The 17,910-nt window shown below is 40.4% G+C and overlaps 1 protein-coding gene across 23 annotated transcripts in view; it reads right to left on the reverse strand.

Annotated features, from left to right (window-relative positions):
• Positions 1-17,910, reverse strand: part of ANKS1B (ankyrin repeat and sterile alpha motif domain containing 1B) — a 771,828-nt gene that overhangs the window by 109,190 nt on the left and 644,728 nt on the right. For 2 of the 23 annotated variants that reach the window (XM_065560957.1, XM_042859778.2), the window contains exon 1: positions 17,612-17,851. The exons of 12 other annotated variants lie outside the window; for them this stretch is intronic. The gene's annotated coding sequence lies outside the window, so the exon portion shown is untranslated. 9 more of the 23 variants (XM_065560986.1, XM_065560972.1, XM_042859779.2 and 6 more) reach the window with 8 other exon arrangements.

Below are 17,910 nucleotides of genomic sequence, written 5' to 3' on the forward strand. Positions count from 1 at the left end.
AAGACCAATACTACAGCCAGATGCACTCTTTCTAAAATGACAAAGTCCAAATTACTTAAAAGGAAGCAGATATCCATCCTATTAATTGTGGGCTGACTGGTGGGCATCCAGTCCTTTGTCTCACGCCAATGGAAAACAATTTCCACTTCGAAGAGTAAGTATTACTGGTAGAAGGATTCTTGCTTTCCAATAAAATTTGCTACACCTCAAAGGAACAATCATAATTCAAATTATTCAGCCAGCCAGAGACAGAGACTTTGGATTTAGGTTGTATAATTTGGCCTTGCCCCCGAGACAGAAGATTCAGCACAATGAGCAGAAGGATTTGAATCTACACTACCAAAATAAAAACCCAAAGTGAGTGAGCTGATACTGGGCTTCTGAGCAGCACTGGGGTATTGTCCTCCCTAATATTTTGGAGAATCCTAGGGATAAAAGGAATTGGATTAAACCCATTTAAGACAAAGAGCAATGCACCTGTCAGAGACCCCCATGTTTTATAGATTCATAGAGTCATAGATTCTAGGACTGGAAGGGACCTCGAGAGGTCATCGAGTCCAGTCCCCTGCCCGTATGGCAGGACCAAATACTGTCTAGACCATCCCTGATAGATATTTATCTAACCTACTCTTAAATATCTCCAGAGATGGAGATTTCACAACCTCCCTAGGCAATTTATTCCAGTGTTTAACCACCCGGACAGTTAGGAACTTTTTCCTAGTGTCCAACCTAGACCTCTCTTGCTGCAGTTTAAACCCATTGCTTCTTGTTCTATCCTTAGAGGCTAAAGTGAACAAGTTTTCTCCCTCCTCCTTATGACACCCTTTTAAATACCTGAAAACTGCTATCATGTCCCCTCTCAGTCTTCTCTTTTCCAAACTAAACAAACCCAATTCTTTCAGCCTTCCTTCATAGGTCATGTTCTCAAGACCTTTAATCATTCTTGTTGCTCTTCTCTGGACCCTTTCCAATTTCTCAACATCTTTTTTGAAATGCGGTGCCCAGAACTGGACACAATACTCTAGCTGAGGCCTAACCAGTCCAGAGTAGAGCGGAAGAATGACTTCTCGTGTCTTGCTCACAACACACCTGTTAATACATCCCAGAATCATGTTTGCTTTTTTTGCAACAGCATCACACTGTTGACTCATATTTAGCTTGTGGTCCACTATAACCCCTAGATCCCTTTCTGCCGTACTCCTTCCTAGACAGTCTCTTCCCATTCTGTATGTTCCTGTACCCCTGAAGCAAACTGACAGCACTTTGCATTGTCCTCTATGACAAATAGGTCTATCTGAAGGGCTTCCAGCTTCTGAAATAGGATACTGACTACTTCAACCTTAAGCCATTTGGGCACAGTATTTTCTGCTGAGGTCATCTGACAGACTATTCCCATTGCTTGAAATATGCAGAGCTGTGGGTGTGATGCAATGTTGGACACACCGATTCAAGAATTTCATGACTTCTCAACAAAGTGACAGAGATGGAGTTTTGCTCTGCAGGTTGCCATATTACATCGCAGTGGTGCTATTTGTCAGGGTTTCCATTAATATGCACTTTCTACAAGGTATAAATGTCTTGCATGCCAAGCAACCTGTTCTCACCTCCAAGATGCTTTTACAGAGTTTGGAAACCTCCTGCATTCAGAGTCCTTGGATTGTACCACAGCCCAGATCTGAAGTGTCTGTTACTATGATTGTAGAAGATGGAGTAGAGCTGAAGAGAACATCCTGGCAGATATGGTCTGATTCTATCCACCACAGAAGGTAACCCAAAATTGCAAGAGGCACAGTAACCAGTCAATTCATCTCACCTAGATGCAGTCAAGATACTGTTCTCAGCCAACCCTACAATAGATTAAACTGGAATCTGGCTTTGAGAATTACATATGTGCAGGAAGATATGAAGCCAGGGACAGAAACTGATAGACATTTGAGATCTTTGTTTGATGTCAAATACCAGAAGTATCTTGACAATTCTCTGGAATCCATCCTGCAGGTCTGGCATCTACAATCACCCCTGGAAGCTCCACTATCTTTTTCAGGATGCAAGTAGATTTTTCAATGTTTATTCTGAGGATCAGGGACTGGAATAATCATGCAGTTTATTTTGAGAAATTACCTTTATGAGTCAGTGAAATATCAAAACATGGCTAGTTATTAATGACTTGTTATCTCTAAGGTGGGACAGTACTATTGTCAAGAACTTAATGAAAATTCTTGAGGTTATGGAGAGCCCAAATGGTTGGAACACGAAATTGGTGGTTTTTCACCAGGGAGTAGGGACTATGTTAATTACCTGAAATTGTCTGATATGAGAAGTTGTTATAAGTAAGTGTTGTTAAGCAAAACTGTATGATGGAGTATGTTGTTGGACGAACACCAAAAAGAACATTTGCTGCTGAGTGCACAGAGACATAGAGGGGTTGGACTCTTGGATGGAAGATCCATTCAGACTGCATTTGGAACTTTAGGGGGTTGAATTTGAAAGACCATTGGCTGGCTCCTGAGGAGAAAAGGAGCAAGGTCACAGAGGGGGTCTAGGAGCTAGACTGAGATCAGGAAGGGAAGCAGTGCCAAACTCTTCTAAGATTAGGCTCTTTCTCTGGGAGTAAGAAGTAGAAGGGTTACTGATTGCTGTTATGTTTATGTTATGTTTACTCTTTTAAATCAAAGTTTAGTGGTTTTTCAAACCCAGAAGTCAGAAGCATAGTCAATCAGTGGGTTCTGAAAGCATCTGCAGGGCCCTCAAAATACATTTAAGAAAAACAGCCAGAGTTTTGTGAGGAAGATGATAGAGATTAAAGGGCTGCAACCATGACCCAGAGACACTGGTGTTGAACAAGGTGTGTTCCCTGGAAGGGGCAGGTTGTGACAAATCACCCACACAAAAATCGGAGGTGTTTCCAATGAGCAAGGCTACTCATGATGTGGAAATGTCTCTCTTTCAAGTTGAGAGCTACAAACCAGTCCTGGTGAAATATGGATACCAATGTCACCATATAGAATGTATGCTTGACATAAACTTTTGAGAACTTCGGATCCAGTTTGCAACATAAACCTCCTTTTCAGTAATTGAATAGAGCCCCTTATTTTTGTGCAACTAAGAGATCTTCTCTAATGTTCCTATTTGGAGGAGAGAAATTATTTTGTTCCTCAGTACTTTCTTGTGAAACTTGTTTCAAGGCTCTTGACAGAACTGTCAAACCTAATGTTTTCTCCTAGACATGGTAAGAGGCAAACCAGCAAAGGCAGATTCAGACATCTACTTTTCTGTTTAGTAAAAGCTAGCTGTATCTGAGAAGACCACTAATCTCTACACTGTCTAGATGACCCCTATCTCTGGAAATAGAAGATGGTAGAATGTTTCTTGGAGTATGGAGCATAGAAACCTGGAGATCTCAAAAGCAGCTCTGGAATCTTTCAGCTTCCAAAGTCTCTTATCTATCTTCTGACAGAGGAGTCAAGACTTCCAAAGGCGAGATTGTCTATTACTATTAGCACCCCAAAGAGAAAACCAGAAGATCTCAGTCATGATATAGGTATGCAGCAATTCTCTAAAAAGGACCATATTTTTGGAGTTTAACGTACTCACCCTCCATACATCCATATCAAATATAATTTGAAAGCTTATTTTATGTAAGTTTTGATGGGGTATGATGTGGAGCTGTCAAGTGGAGTTGTAAGCCTACAGGCAAAGTGAAACAATGTTCTCCAAAATGAGAAAGTGTCATTTTTTGCATAGTTCCAGAAACATAGCAACATGACTATGGCTAAACTTTGTAATGTTTAAGCTAATTTCAACACCTTAATATGGTGCTTATTAGTCAAAGCTACCAAATAACAATGTATTGAAAGATTTTTACTAGTTTTGTATGGGCAAGTATTTTTTTCCAGAAATTATGAAGCTGTTTAGCATGTGGCAAAAATGGTGAACATCAACATTTAACCAGTAACTCATTTTTTTTCCAGTTCAGTTCCAGTTCAGGTTCAGTAGATAGAACAACATTATGGTTCAGGTTTGGTTACAGCTCACCTCAAAATACTGTCTCGAACCAGTTCCACTTCAACTCTCTAGTCTGCCTGATAGAAGGTTTTAATTTGTAATTGCCTATGTATGCACTACTAGTCTATAGAATATTCTAGAAACTAGCTTTTTAATTCAGTGACAGTTATGCACAGGTCAGTGTTAGTGGCAATACATAGCTTCATATTATGAATATGCAAAAGCTATGAGGAAAAGAAGCGAGCTAAAAAGTACACCTCTACCTCGATATAACGCTGTCCTCGGGAGCCAAAAAAATCTTACCGCGTTATAGGTGAAACCGCGTTATATCGAACTTGCTTTGATCTGCTGGAGTGTGCAGCCCCGCCCCCCTGCTTTAACCGCATTATATCCGAATTCGTGTTATATAGGGTCACGTTATATTGGGGTAGAGGTGTAATAGTAAAAACAGAATCCACAGATAAGTCCTTGCCTCTGCACTGAAGAGAGATGAACAGCATGTTACAGCTCTTACCACCCATATCATCCACAATATGACAAACCCATTTGACCCTGAGTCACATCACCAGGTTCTTAGAAAATCTACTGGACTGCATGTAACATCAGATGTACAAGAGTCTCTACTAAAAATAGCAGATGTTAGCGAAGAACAAATGGAGAGATTTGTGAGAGGTGCACTTGATTCTGATGGGACACGTAGCTTCTTCAGCCCAGTCAAGAAATCTGGCAACAAAACATTTGCTGATATGGCCAAGAAGGCCAAGTATAGGTCTGGCAATGAAGGGATAATCACAGAAGCTTTCACTCTAGACATTGTTTTCTGCAGAGCCCTCTCCTTAGCAAGATGCAGAGATGACATCTCAACGGCAACTGTTCTTAGTCACCCAGTAGAACCTCTGCCTATGTCCCTCTTCCATGCTGATGGAACAATGAGAAGAACAGACAAAGCTGAATTAGGGCATCAGCTAGGTTGATCAGATGTCCCGATTTTATAGGGACAGTCCCGATTTTTGGGTCTTTTTCTTATATAGGTACCTATTACCCTCCACCCCTGTCCCGATTTTTCACACTTGCTGTCTGGTCATCCTAGCATCAGCTGGAAGCTCAAGCTGAAAGAATCCACAAACTAAGAGCATGCCACAAAGAAACCAGAGTTTACATCAGAAATGCCATGTCTGTCATACAAAAGATGCCTGGAGACAAATTCCACACATTCGATGAACTGGCTGATGAGTACTTGAGACAGGTCCTAGATGGATTTGACAAAGCTAATTCTGTAATTGAAGTCTTTGATAGATATGACTACAGTAACTGTGAAAACTTCAGAAAGACAGCATTGGACTAGATTGAAGGTTGGATGCAAGAAATACCAAGTGAATACCCTGTGCCTCCATAGAAAAGTTTCTCAAGTGGCATCCAAGAAGCAGCCACTTGTAAAATTCCTCTGTTCCTATATGGTTCAAAATGCACATGCAAGCACAAGAGCATACCCAACACAGACCGTCTTCTTGCTAGAGTAGCAAAGTCCATCACCAATAGAAATGTTGAAGAAGTCCAAGATTTGTACAGTACTCATGAGGAAGTGGACACAAGCATGCTTCCGTATGCTGAATTTGCCAATATGGCTTTTGGGTCTCTTGGTGTCAAAGGAACCATAGTAATTAGGTCACCTGATACAGATGTTTTAGTTTTTGCTGTTTACTGCTTTCCAAAATGGAACAAACAGATACCAGCATGTTTCAATCCATGTTAACAGTGCCTAAGTGACAAGTGTTGCTTCAGACCTGTGTGTGCAATCAGTGATGCACTCATTCTTGACTTCTGCAACACATCTGAGGTCACTAAGAAATCCAATTTTATGTCTTGAAATAACAGAGTCATTAAACTAACAGAAAAACAACTGCAAATATTTCAAAGTGGCCATTTTAACCTATTGATGGTGTCGTTATTTATCCCCATATCTATGGTAACTGCATCATTTGACAGGGCTACATCATACCTCATCTTAAAAGCTTTCGAATGATGTATAATATGCATGATTGTGGAGAGGGTATGTTAAGTTGACCAAATTGATGGTGTCTGCTGTGGTGGGGTTCACCTGCAACATGGTTACAGTTCTACTTCCTGGGCTCTGAAGAGGTTGATAATGACTCACAGTACCAAGAGGCAGAGTCCTTAGCAGACTTCAGGTCTCTGGCTTGAATTCAGCACATAAGCAACCTCATCATGCAAGACTGTGGATCCACACAGGCAATGCTCAAAGAACCACCTGTTTAGGATTATCTGACTTTTTTGTTAAATTGCACGAATGACACATTTTAGCAAACTGTAAATCAAAAGTAATATCACCATCTTACATGAAAGCACCAACTTAAACTTACAAAAGCAAGAAAATTCAGATTGTAGGCTAAAAACACCAGGCCAAAGTTATATCTGTCCAATCCCATGGGTTTGACACCATCCATGTCAAATAGACTGATAATAGCAAAGTCCATCAGGAATTTCTTGGGAATCTTACTCTTCTCCTTTTTCAGGTTACAGAAATTTCTGCTTGGTCACATGATTTTAGGGATGGGTAGAAAAAGCAGGAAAGAGTGGTTGCTGTTGTGAATGTCATTATGAATTCATCATACAGCTCTTTGGAATGTCTCTACAGTGTAAACAAAAATACTCTGCACACAGTTTACATACCATAACCCACAGTATGCATAAGGTTTCTTTTAACAAAAGATATTTTTGAGGAACAGCAGCACATAGATCTCCAATATCAGTAAACTATTTGCATTTCTGTTATTAAAAAATTCTATAGTGCGTTTTAAAAAGTTACATACATGTGCACCCAGGTAAGACTTTGTGGGGCAAACTCAGACCTGGCATAAGCAGATTCACCAGCTATGGAAACTACTGGTCTGAATAAAGTGGTGATGCAAGTTGCACACTGAGAGTCCAGCTCTCCATCAGCATCGGTGCTGGAGTGCAAAGGCTTCTTTAACCCATATTTGTGCTCCCCTGATCCTCAGGGCTGTTGGGGCCCGATATGATGCTCACATCACTTACAGCTCCATCAGGACTGATCTAACTTTCATTGCCTCATAAAAGCCCATTAGGAATGAGCTCCAGCAATACCTTTACTCTCTCCCCAACATGCCCCCATGCTGATGGTGAGGCAGCAGAACCAGCAGATGTGGCACAGAGCTGGTATAGTCAGCTCTGCACTAGCCAGAGATTCCCCTATGCCAAGGAAGAAAACCTCATCTGGCCTGATAGGGCAGCTTTCCAGTCCTTTTGCACCACTGGAGAAACACAAAAGGTCCAGAGCAAAAACCAAGATATGGTCGTGGGTGTTAGTGTATATACAATATATAAAGCAGAGTAACTTGCACTGATTTGGCATGCAGTGTGTGGAAGCATGCTGAAGAAGCAGAAGGGGACTGTATAGAAGGAAGATATAAAGATAAACTACAAGCGCTAAACCGTTCATTTTACACTTTCCAGTGCAATGTTTTTCTTGCTATAACACCACTTTGTGCTCCCTCTACATGAAAGTTAGATTCATTTTGCATCCCTGTAACATCCCAAACCAATGTAAATTATACTTTTTTAAAAATTCAGCTACACCTTTTTGCCAAACTGACACCACTATTTATGTCACTGCTGAATTTGGAGTAATATGCCAGAGTTTCAATCAACATATTTGCTTGTGGCTGAAATACAAATGCTCTAAAAATGAGAATTTATAAAGGAGACACTTCCACTCTTAACACTAGTAGCAACAGCAGACACAACACTTGAACACAGGACTGATATGTGAACTTAATATTCTCATTCTTACATTAAACTGAAAATCAAAATATACTGGTAAGGGCAGAATTCTTTAAAGAAAGAAACTAGTTAAGACAAAGTTTTAAATTCATATTTGTACCTCCAGAAATAAATATACTGCAATTAATTCTGTAATAATAACAACACTGTTTTATGTAAGTATTGCATAACTCAAAATATGTAACATACATGTCAGTATGATCATAAAAACATGGACATTTTTGTTTTGTATCTGTTCACCATGTCTAATGCACTTGTTTCTTTATACAGTATTTTTATTCTAAGCATTTTTTGCAAAGGAAATATTTTTATAAAAGTGAAACAAACATTCTTCGGGAACAAGTGCTGCACTCTGCTGTGCAGGTGAAGGGGAATCAGGGAATTGTTCCCTTTGCAAAACAATAAGGCAGGATAAATGTAGCACTACAAGGACAGGTAGGTTGGGAAACCAGTTACCACCTTGCCAAACGCATTGGGACCCCAGCAGGTGTGGACTGCCAGCTACAGGGCACTGACAACCCCTAGATACCCTGTGTGTCCAATACCATCAGCACCAGTTGACAGCAGGACTAGGGCCTAGATGTCTTCTAATTGTGAAAATAATGGTGACCCTATCTTGATTAGAAACAGGGAAGCTTTTCAATTTTCTGTTGACTCAAATGATACATTGAGCCAGGAATTAATCACAGTACAGAGTTTCCCATCAATGAAATCAAGGACATAGTGAAGTAAGAAATAATTAAGATAAAATACATATTTACACTAAAAAAAAAACGAATTATGTCATTTGAATGTACTCAAAATGTTCAAAGAGGAAAATCTGTCACTGAAAACTCACTTTTTCTACAATATATATTAGTCCAGACTTTATTTCAAAACATTCTAAGATTTTATTGAAATTAGTATTTTTATGTTGTTATTCTTATTTTATTATTGTGAAAACATGATCTGTAACATTATCCTTTAATTTTCAAAATGGAAGCACAAAAGGATTTCAGTAAAATTCTCCAGCCAGACAGGTTGCCTGATTGTATATACTTAAAGGAGGGTAGCCCAGGGGAAAATCACCTGACTTAGCAAGCTTGAGCCAAAAATTTTAAATATGGGACTTTGTCCTGAATTTCAGACATGCTAAACTACCCCAGGTCCCTCTGAAGTCAGCTGGAGCTTCAGGTACTCAGCACCTTTGAAAAATCATGCCACTTCTATTTAGGTGCTGAAATATAAAATGTGGAGCCCAACCTTAGGCAACAAAGTTTGAAATTTTTGGCCTGTATCTTGATTAAACACAGACATTTTCTCTGAAGTTCTAGTTGATTGCTTACTCCACATGACAGGTTCAATAGTAAATAAATTATGTCTTACTAAATTATGTCTTAGAATCATAGAATATCAGGATTGGAAGGGACCTCAGGAGGTCATCTAGTCCAACCCCTTGCTCAAAGCAGGATCAATCCCCAACTAAATCATCCCAGCCAGGGCTTCATCAAGCCTGACCTTAAAAACCTCTAAGGAAGGAGATTCCACCACCTCCCTAGGTAACCCATTCCAATGCTTCACCATCCTCCTAGTGAAAAAGTTTTTCCTAATATTCAACCTAAACCTCCCCCACTGCAACTTGAGACCATTGCTCCTTGTTCTGTCATCTGGTACCACTGAGAACAGTTTAGATCCATCCTCTTTGGAACCCCCTTTCAGGTAGTTGAAAGCAGCTATCAAATCCCCCCTCATTCTTCTCTTCTGCAGACTAAACAATCCCAGTTCCCTCAGCCTCGCCTCATAAGTCATGTGTTCCAGCCCCCTAATCATTTTTGTTGCCCTCCGTTGGACTCTTTCCAATTTTTCCACAGCCGTCTTGTAGTGTGGGGCCCAAAACTGGACACCATATTCCAGATGAGGCCTCACCAATGTCTAATAGAGGGGAACGATCACATCCCTCGAACGATCACGTCTTCCCTAGCAGAGGTACACAGGAGGCAGCAGAGGGCTCAGGCAACCCCTTCTGCCCTAGCACACCCATGCTGGAGGCAGCCATAATGTAGCGAGCTAATGCAATGCCTGCTGCCCCAGAAAGGATACATCTGGATAGGCTGCCCCACCAGCACCTGCTTTGCTGAGGGAAGTGCTGATTCAACCTTTAAAAAACACACAGCAAGAGATGTTGCTCAGCACCGCCTCCCACCAATATCCAAGCATAGTATGCTTGACAAAGGCATAATGGGCCAGATCCCCAACTTATACAAATTGTTGCTCAATTTAAATAAATGGAGCTATGCCACCAGCCGAGGATCTGGCCCAATGCCACTAAGCACCACCACTTAAGATAGTGACCCTCTCCTGAACCTCACTGTGCAGCTCTGCATTTTAATGGAATCATTAAGACCTAAGTTTTGAGAAAAACTTAACAGCTACAGATAATATAGAGCACTTGATGTGCTCCATGAATTCCAGTCTTACAGAACATCACATGGTGGTTGGTTGGTGGTGTTAGAGAATGTTTTGGAAGTGCCCTCAACATAGAAAATATCATATAACTGTTTGTTATTATTGTGCAGTGATCACAATGTAGAGAAAAGCATTTGACTGGATTGAGTGGAGCAATATAGATGTGTTCTGAGATGGGTAAGGCTTGAACAGAATTTCTGAAATTGGTCTTATGTACTAGCCCTAAATCACTGAATGCCATTCTCAAAATTTTCATAGGCAGAGACTCTAAACAGGAGTTCCACCTGTTACCCCTGTTATGTAACATGGCCATAAAGATGCCTACTCAAATGATAACAAAACAACTAGAGTAGATTGAGTAAAAGTAGAAAATTATATAATGCATATTATTCCTGCACTGCTGTCATCCTCTTATTCCTGGAATAAATGAAACTTTACAAAAATTATATGAGCTCAAAGATTTATTCCCATCATGTATGGATATGAAAATTATCATCAAGGTTCAGTTTATAAAGTTAATCAGTGGTGTGGAATCCTCTAGTGAACAGATTGGTGCAATGGGCAAGTACATCCCTAGAAACTTGAGTTCCCATATCAGATTGCAAGTGAAAATAAGTTTGGCTGTTTCATCTGTGTCTCTATTTGGGTATTTTGGAAAGCCAATAAATACATAATCAGTCTTATAAGAGGTCTGAGGATGAAGTAACACAGGACACTGCCAATCAGGACTGAGGTGCACTAACACAGTTCTGTGAAAAACCTTTCTTCTTGATTTCTTGACTCAGGCTAGTGCTAAGACTCTCCCCTCACTTTCATGAACACCAATTCACTTTCATATTTTTAAGGAAAATAATTATGTGCATACAGTTTGGTAATGTGGTTTAATTGTAACCCCATAGCATGCCTATTGTGCTACCTCTTTTAACTAAACATTAACAGAATACTTTTTACTAAAATATTTTTCTATGCATTTTGAGCCCACTGACTTCAATGGTAGTTTATTAATGTTAATGGAAAGTGTTATAGATTTACTTACATTTATCATATAATTACAGTACAGATGTTTGACAGATGAATCAGGTTTTAATCAGCTTTCTTGGTGACTGCATTATTGGTAATATTGTACTTTTATTACATTTTCATATGATCTATGAAATATCAAAACAACTAAATGGCATAAATGTTTTACTGTTTCTATATAGACTTGACTTTTCTGCTTAGGTACCTTCTGTTATTTTAAATTCTAATTTTTAACTATTTCTAAATTGTTGCTTACTCAAGAATTCAAACTACACTTGAAACTATGTAAGACTTTATAAAGTAGAATAAAACATCAGTATAATAGATTATTTCTGCAAAATGTTCTGGAGCCTTTTGAAGTTGATGGGGGTTTTGATATTGACTTCAATGAAAGCAGGTGTGACAAAGTGGAATTTTTTTGTACTATTTTTACAAAATAGTACTATTTGTACTATTGTCTGTGCCTCAGTTTCACCGGTGTGCTGCACTGTTACGTGGTGGGGGTGAAAAGGGACTGTTTGCTCTCACGGCAGGCTAAGAGACAAGGGTGTGGACATTGCCTATCTGTCTGTGGCTAGATCCCCATATCAATGGAGCATTTTAGAAGACAAAGGCAAATCCAATTGCCCAGACCTAGCAACCAAGGACTCAAGGGATTTGAATCTCCCCACCTCTCAGAAGATAGGATGAGGAACATTCCCCAGCAGGAGAACAAATGACTCGGAAGGTGTAAGGTGGGGAGATAAGAGTTGACTTCTGGAAGGACTCAGGGCTCACATCTGCAGTATGACCAAGGAAGTCAGATGCAGAGACAGACAGAGCTTAAACCAAGGGTTCACTGCACCTTGGCTGGGCTCTGGGCTAACCAGAATGAACTATGCTCTTTAATCTTCAGTTCTCTATACTACTGTAAAGACTTCCTATCCTGCGTTTCAGTTCACGAATAAATCTTACTGTTTTGACAACGCTGTGTAAGTGTTGCTGCAAATGCTTGGTGAGATGTATTAATCCCTGAAGAGTGTTCAAGTCTCCACCAGGAGTCTGTCTCAGTTGGACTCGCTGAGCGAAGCTCACGGTGTGAATCGTGAGTGCTGAAGGCCCAGAGGTGCAGTCTAAGGAGGCAGTGAAGCCGCATGGCTTACCCTGCAGGAAGAATCAGACCCATAGGGGAGTCTGGCACATGTGAGGGGTTCCTCCTAGAGACTGTTTAAAAGGTGGGGGCACAGCACCAATCCTGTGGATCCATGATAGCAGGATGAGACCCATAATCAAACAAACAGATGTCCAACCATTATAAACACATCATCTTAATCTACAGCTGCTCTTCACCCATACATTTTGGTAATGTTTAGATATATAGCAACAACTCTGATGAACATTGCCATTCACTTTGTATTTTCATATATAGGGATAATAACACTCACTCATTTCTTTGACTCATTATTCTACCTGTGAGTTTGCAATCATTCATAGCTCTTAGAAATTAAAACAAATTAGGTATAATACGATGTTCACCACTGCAACATAGAATCAGAAGAAAGAAACTGCCCTTGACCATGCTCTTTGGAGCACATATACACTAATAGGTCTGCTATTCCCACTGATTTCTGAGACAACTCCCACTGACTTCAATCATAGCAGGCCAGAGTCCTAAGTAATACATGCTCATGTTACAGACCACATTAAGGATCTGCTCTTGCATTGCAATCAGTGGGACCACTCACCTAATTAAAGGATTACATGATCAGCTCCAAAGCTAATATTTAGCTACAGCAGGACAAGTGAAAGAATGATTCACCTTCCTTTATCTAATATTTCTCATCTTATTTTTCTCTGATTTTTAAACTATTTTATTCCCCCACCCAAAAAAAATACTGCCTGAGGAAAGTATTTTAGAATTTAATCACTGGGCTAAATCCTGCAGTCAAACACGCAAGACTCTCCATTGACTTCATTTGTTGTTATTAGTACAAAAGTGCCAGCACCATGGTATCTGGTCTTCAGTATTTCAATAAGAGTAGAACCACTTGATTCCCTGCGGCCTGCTATTTTAAAAGAGAATGGAGAAGAATCTGTCCAGTCACTTGGGGACTCAAGATCTCCTAAGCGAACCAGATGGAAACACCTGAACAAAGAGGGCCCAGGGCAGGAAGAGCAGACACCCATCATCACCCTCTGGGAAGGACTAGAAAGAAATGAGCAGGATCGCTCTACAGTATTCTATCCACACCTACTATGGCAGGCAGTTTGTGTAAGAAGTATCTCATGACTGATAGTGTCAAAGGCTGTTGAAGATGGAGGAATGTCAGCAAAGATGACTGACCTTTTTCCAGTATCCTTGGAAGATCAACCATAGCAATAAGAGCCATTTCCTTGCTGTCACCCAAAACTGAATGTGTCAGATCTGAGATGTTTTTGGAGTTGGTTTGCTATCACTTTTTCAATCATCTTTCCTAGAAAGAGGAGATTAGTTATTCAGGACACTGGGGTCCAGACTGATTTCTTTAGCAGAGCCCTGATAATACTTTTTTCACAGTAGCTGACATTCCTCTCAGCAAGAATGGGCACAGATACAGTTAACATGAAGTCAAGCATACTGTTTGCAAAGTTGCAAGTTTCTCCACTTGGGACACAGGTTTACAGTATGGCTGCCCTCTTCCACCTTCACCTTATTATTCCGGATCTCATGAGGGAGATTTCCATCCCTAACTCTGGACAATTTAGTGCAGTTTACGCAAATACAAAGGCAGAAGAAAAAAGATCTGTCTTTCTCCCCATGCTGACTGCTGCACAGCATTATAAGAACTCTTTATGTCAGAGACAGATTAATCGCTGGACCACTCACAGCAACTCCCTAGTGTTCTTCTCACTTTTTCATTTGTTACAGGTAATCAAATCAAGGTGACCTACTGAAGATGGTTCAGAAGGAAGGAGCATGCTGGTGGTTGTGTAGAGCTGAACTGTTGCAGAGATATACCAGACAACCTGTACTTTGGAATGGATGAGAAAAGACTTATCTTCCAGGTAAATTAACAGGAAAATTAATAGGATCAATAAATCTCCATAAAAGCAGTGATCAAACCATGACAGCAATTGTTTCCCTAGTTCTGTTTCCTTGGCAGTGACAAGATCTAGAACACCTTGAACACCTGGGACTAAAGATTATTTGTTCTAGACCTGAGTTGGCATGAGGACCAAGAGGCAACTGCTACTGCCTACACCAATGGATGAATTGTGTTGATTTGTGGTGGTTCAGAAAGCTGGTGCAATTCTCTGGAGGTGTCATTTGTTCTCCAGAATTTAACTTTCATTTTTTTACAATGAAAAAAAGCATTCACTAGTTCTTATAATTGTGAAGAAAACTTTCAAAATGTGAATCAAGTATAAACTGATGTCTACCTGAGTCTGTAGACAGCCTGAAACAATAACTCTGATAGAGGTATGAACTGGTCAATTTATCTCAGAGGTGTGCTAACTTTGAAGCCTAATTATAATTTAAATTTTCAACATTGTTAATCAAGGCTGAGCAAATTATGGGAGAGGGGCAACAATATGAACCTCTCTACAGTCTAGAGAGAATGGTGTTTTGTTTCTCAGTTGTCTTAAGTGGGTGAAGTCTGGACTATATATGGAACTTAGAAAGGTACCTTTCATTCCCCCCCCCCCCCGCATCAATTCAACCCCTATCCTGCATGCAAAATGAAATCTCCCATGATTAACTGTCTAGGGGACTTCAGTACATGGCTTGACAATATTGCAGTAAACTTCAGAGCACTGTGGAAATTTGATATATACGTGAAGACTGCAGCTCATTATGCTTATCATTATGGTTTAACAGATAAATACACAGGAAGATTTTTTCAAAAATGTGTACTTTTGACAGATTAAACAAAATGGAATCAGTACCACCCAGATTGCTGACAAAATTTAAAAGAAAACAAATATATAAAAACATCCACCACAGAAACACAATTAATGGTAGCCTGTTCTTGGAACTTAAGTTTAATCATAATTGAGCTGGGGCAATGATGCTTCTTGAACATCCTCAGTTACAGAACTACTACCCAGAGATTTACTTTATTCTCTCACTGGCTGCATTTAGGGAAGGCTGCAAACCGCAGCTAGAGTTCCCTTGTCTTGTTTTTGCATCTTCTACCCTCTTTTTTCTTCATTCCTCTAAGTAATTTGGAAATTAATCCATTTGAAAGTGGAGGGGTTTTTTTTAGATGGCATCACAAAAAGGAAAACTAAGTCCTTAACCATCTGACTTTGTTTTTTACCACACAGTGCTTAGATGTATTGTTATAGGTGACCCATAAATGCCTTGAATTAATACACAGAAGCACAGTAGGTTTTTGTAATTACATTTTTATGGATAAGCTTGTCTGGCATTGGCTTATCCACATCTCCTTCCTTTAAATCAATCAAAATTTAACAGATCAGTAGTATTACAAGATTATTTTCCCCCATTGGTGTGTGTATATATATATATATATATATATTTTTTTTTTTTTTTGCTGGTCCCAATTCTGCAACCATTTGCACACATGGTTAACAGAGGAAATCATTGGGACAGCCCACATGCCTAAAGTTAAACACACCTGTAAGAAACTGAAAGATCAAGAGGCCTGTGTGAGTTACAAATCCACATCAAAAAGAAAAGACCTCCATAGTGAATAAGTATCAAATTACTACACAAAAATTCATCAGCTATAATAACTAAATCTCCATTGCTTTTATAGTACCGTTAAATACTTTGTGATACCATCGGAATGGAGTTTTATAACGTCATGGTAATTAGATATAGCAGGATCAAGGCGTCCTGCTTTGAAAATAAACGTCTACTCATTTTACATAAATGCCTTGGATTTGTATTGGCATTCGTTTAGAAATTGGAAACCATTACACTGTGACAACATTCTATTCTGCTGACCTTATCTCTTCAGCAGAATATTATATCTTATTATTTCTCATATACTGTGTAGCACATAAATATGCAGATTTTTAACATGGATCCAAAAGAGCAGTTACTGACTGTGACAGCAAAGGCTACTTTCAGACTAGTTTGAGGCTCATTGACACAATAGACCAGAATGTCTCCAAAGGAACCAATAAGATATGTTTTGTCAGTAATGTTCCCCAAACTGGACATTATGGTTCATTTTGTTAATATTGCTGCTGTCCAGAGCACTGTGGACTAAATCTTGATTTCATGTATGTGGGCATGCACTGCCAGCAATCAACCACTTCACATACATGTACAAAAGTGGAAAGGAATTTTGCAAGATGTATGAAAATATGTCTTAGTCCACATGCTTAAAATCCTCAAAGAAAAACATTACTGCACATGTGCAGTAAGTAGCATTCTAAATAATATGCTAATAGCAATACTACCAACCTTAATTCCAGAACATAAAATAATGGCTTGTTATACTTTATTTTTAAAATCTAAGCTTTTTTGAATTATGAAAGCATGAATCATGATTTCAACCTGTACACACTGCTGTTTCTTTCTTTTTCACATTCATAGCCCTTAAACAGCTGAACTGATTTTCTTGGCAATGTCTAAACAAAAAGGGCAACATAGTATGTCTGTAAAGCTGAGACCTTCTTTGACAAGTTTTAGTCCGGAGCAAATTACATCCAAGTTATAAAGTCACTGAAAATAGAGGTTTACAATGTAAATGCTGACACAACCCTCATGAAAGCAGCAAATGCAGGATCTCCATGCTATATTATAGCTCTCCGGGGTGTATCACTTGAAAGTACATGCCCACTCTCCCTCACCCCAAAAGATTAATCATTGCTTAAAAATACTTGGAGAGAGCACAGTGTAGATAAAGCTTTTCAGTGTCTCTTCCTCCCAGTACCACTCAGAGGTGATGAAAACTCACCAAACGACAGGACCATCTCCATCAGGCAGCTGAAACTACATCGCACGCGATTAACATTTCGCTTTACCTTTTTCATTTTTTTTAAAAACAAGGAACGATCGACATTCCTGAAGACGGAGCATTTGGGTGAGGGAAAGAACCTATCCTTGGGATCGCCTGCACTTTGCAACCCCACAAAGCTGGAGCAAGGCGGGCAAATAAATAGATAGCCAGCACAGGTTAACATCAAATAACCCCCATCATCAACCCAAACTACAGCAAATGGGGCGGGGGGGGGGGAGAGCCCCTCCAGGCTCGGGTTCAGCTTCCTGACCCATTTGCAGAAATCGCCCTTCCCCACCAAACCCGGGGGGCTGCGGAGGGGGTGCTGGAAGGAGGGGAACAGCGGTCCATGCAATGGCAATTCAGGCGCGCTGGCTACTCACCGGCCTCCGGTCTCACCTAGGAGCGGCGGCAGCAGGTTGGGGTGGGCGGGAGGCCGCTGCTCTCAGGGATATTTCTATGCTGCAGCTTTTATCCCTCGCCTTTGTGCATCTTGCCTTGCCCCGCTGAGTGAGGCAGGGAGAGCGCGGCGGAGCCGAGCACAGCTGAGCGCTCACCCGCTCCCCTCCCCAAGCCAGCCGGCACCGCCGCGCGCGCCCCCGCGCCGCCCCCTCCTCCCCACCGTCCCCCTCCGCGCGCGCCCGCGGCGCGCTCCGGGCGGGGGCAGCGGTTCGCTCCGCGC

Source organism: Chrysemys picta, chromosome 1 (assembly GCF_011386835.1).
Source record: "Chrysemys picta bellii isolate R12L10 chromosome 1, ASM1138683v2, whole genome shotgun sequence".
Classification (NCBI taxonomy): domain Eukaryota; kingdom Metazoa; phylum Chordata; order Testudines; family Emydidae; genus Chrysemys; species Chrysemys picta.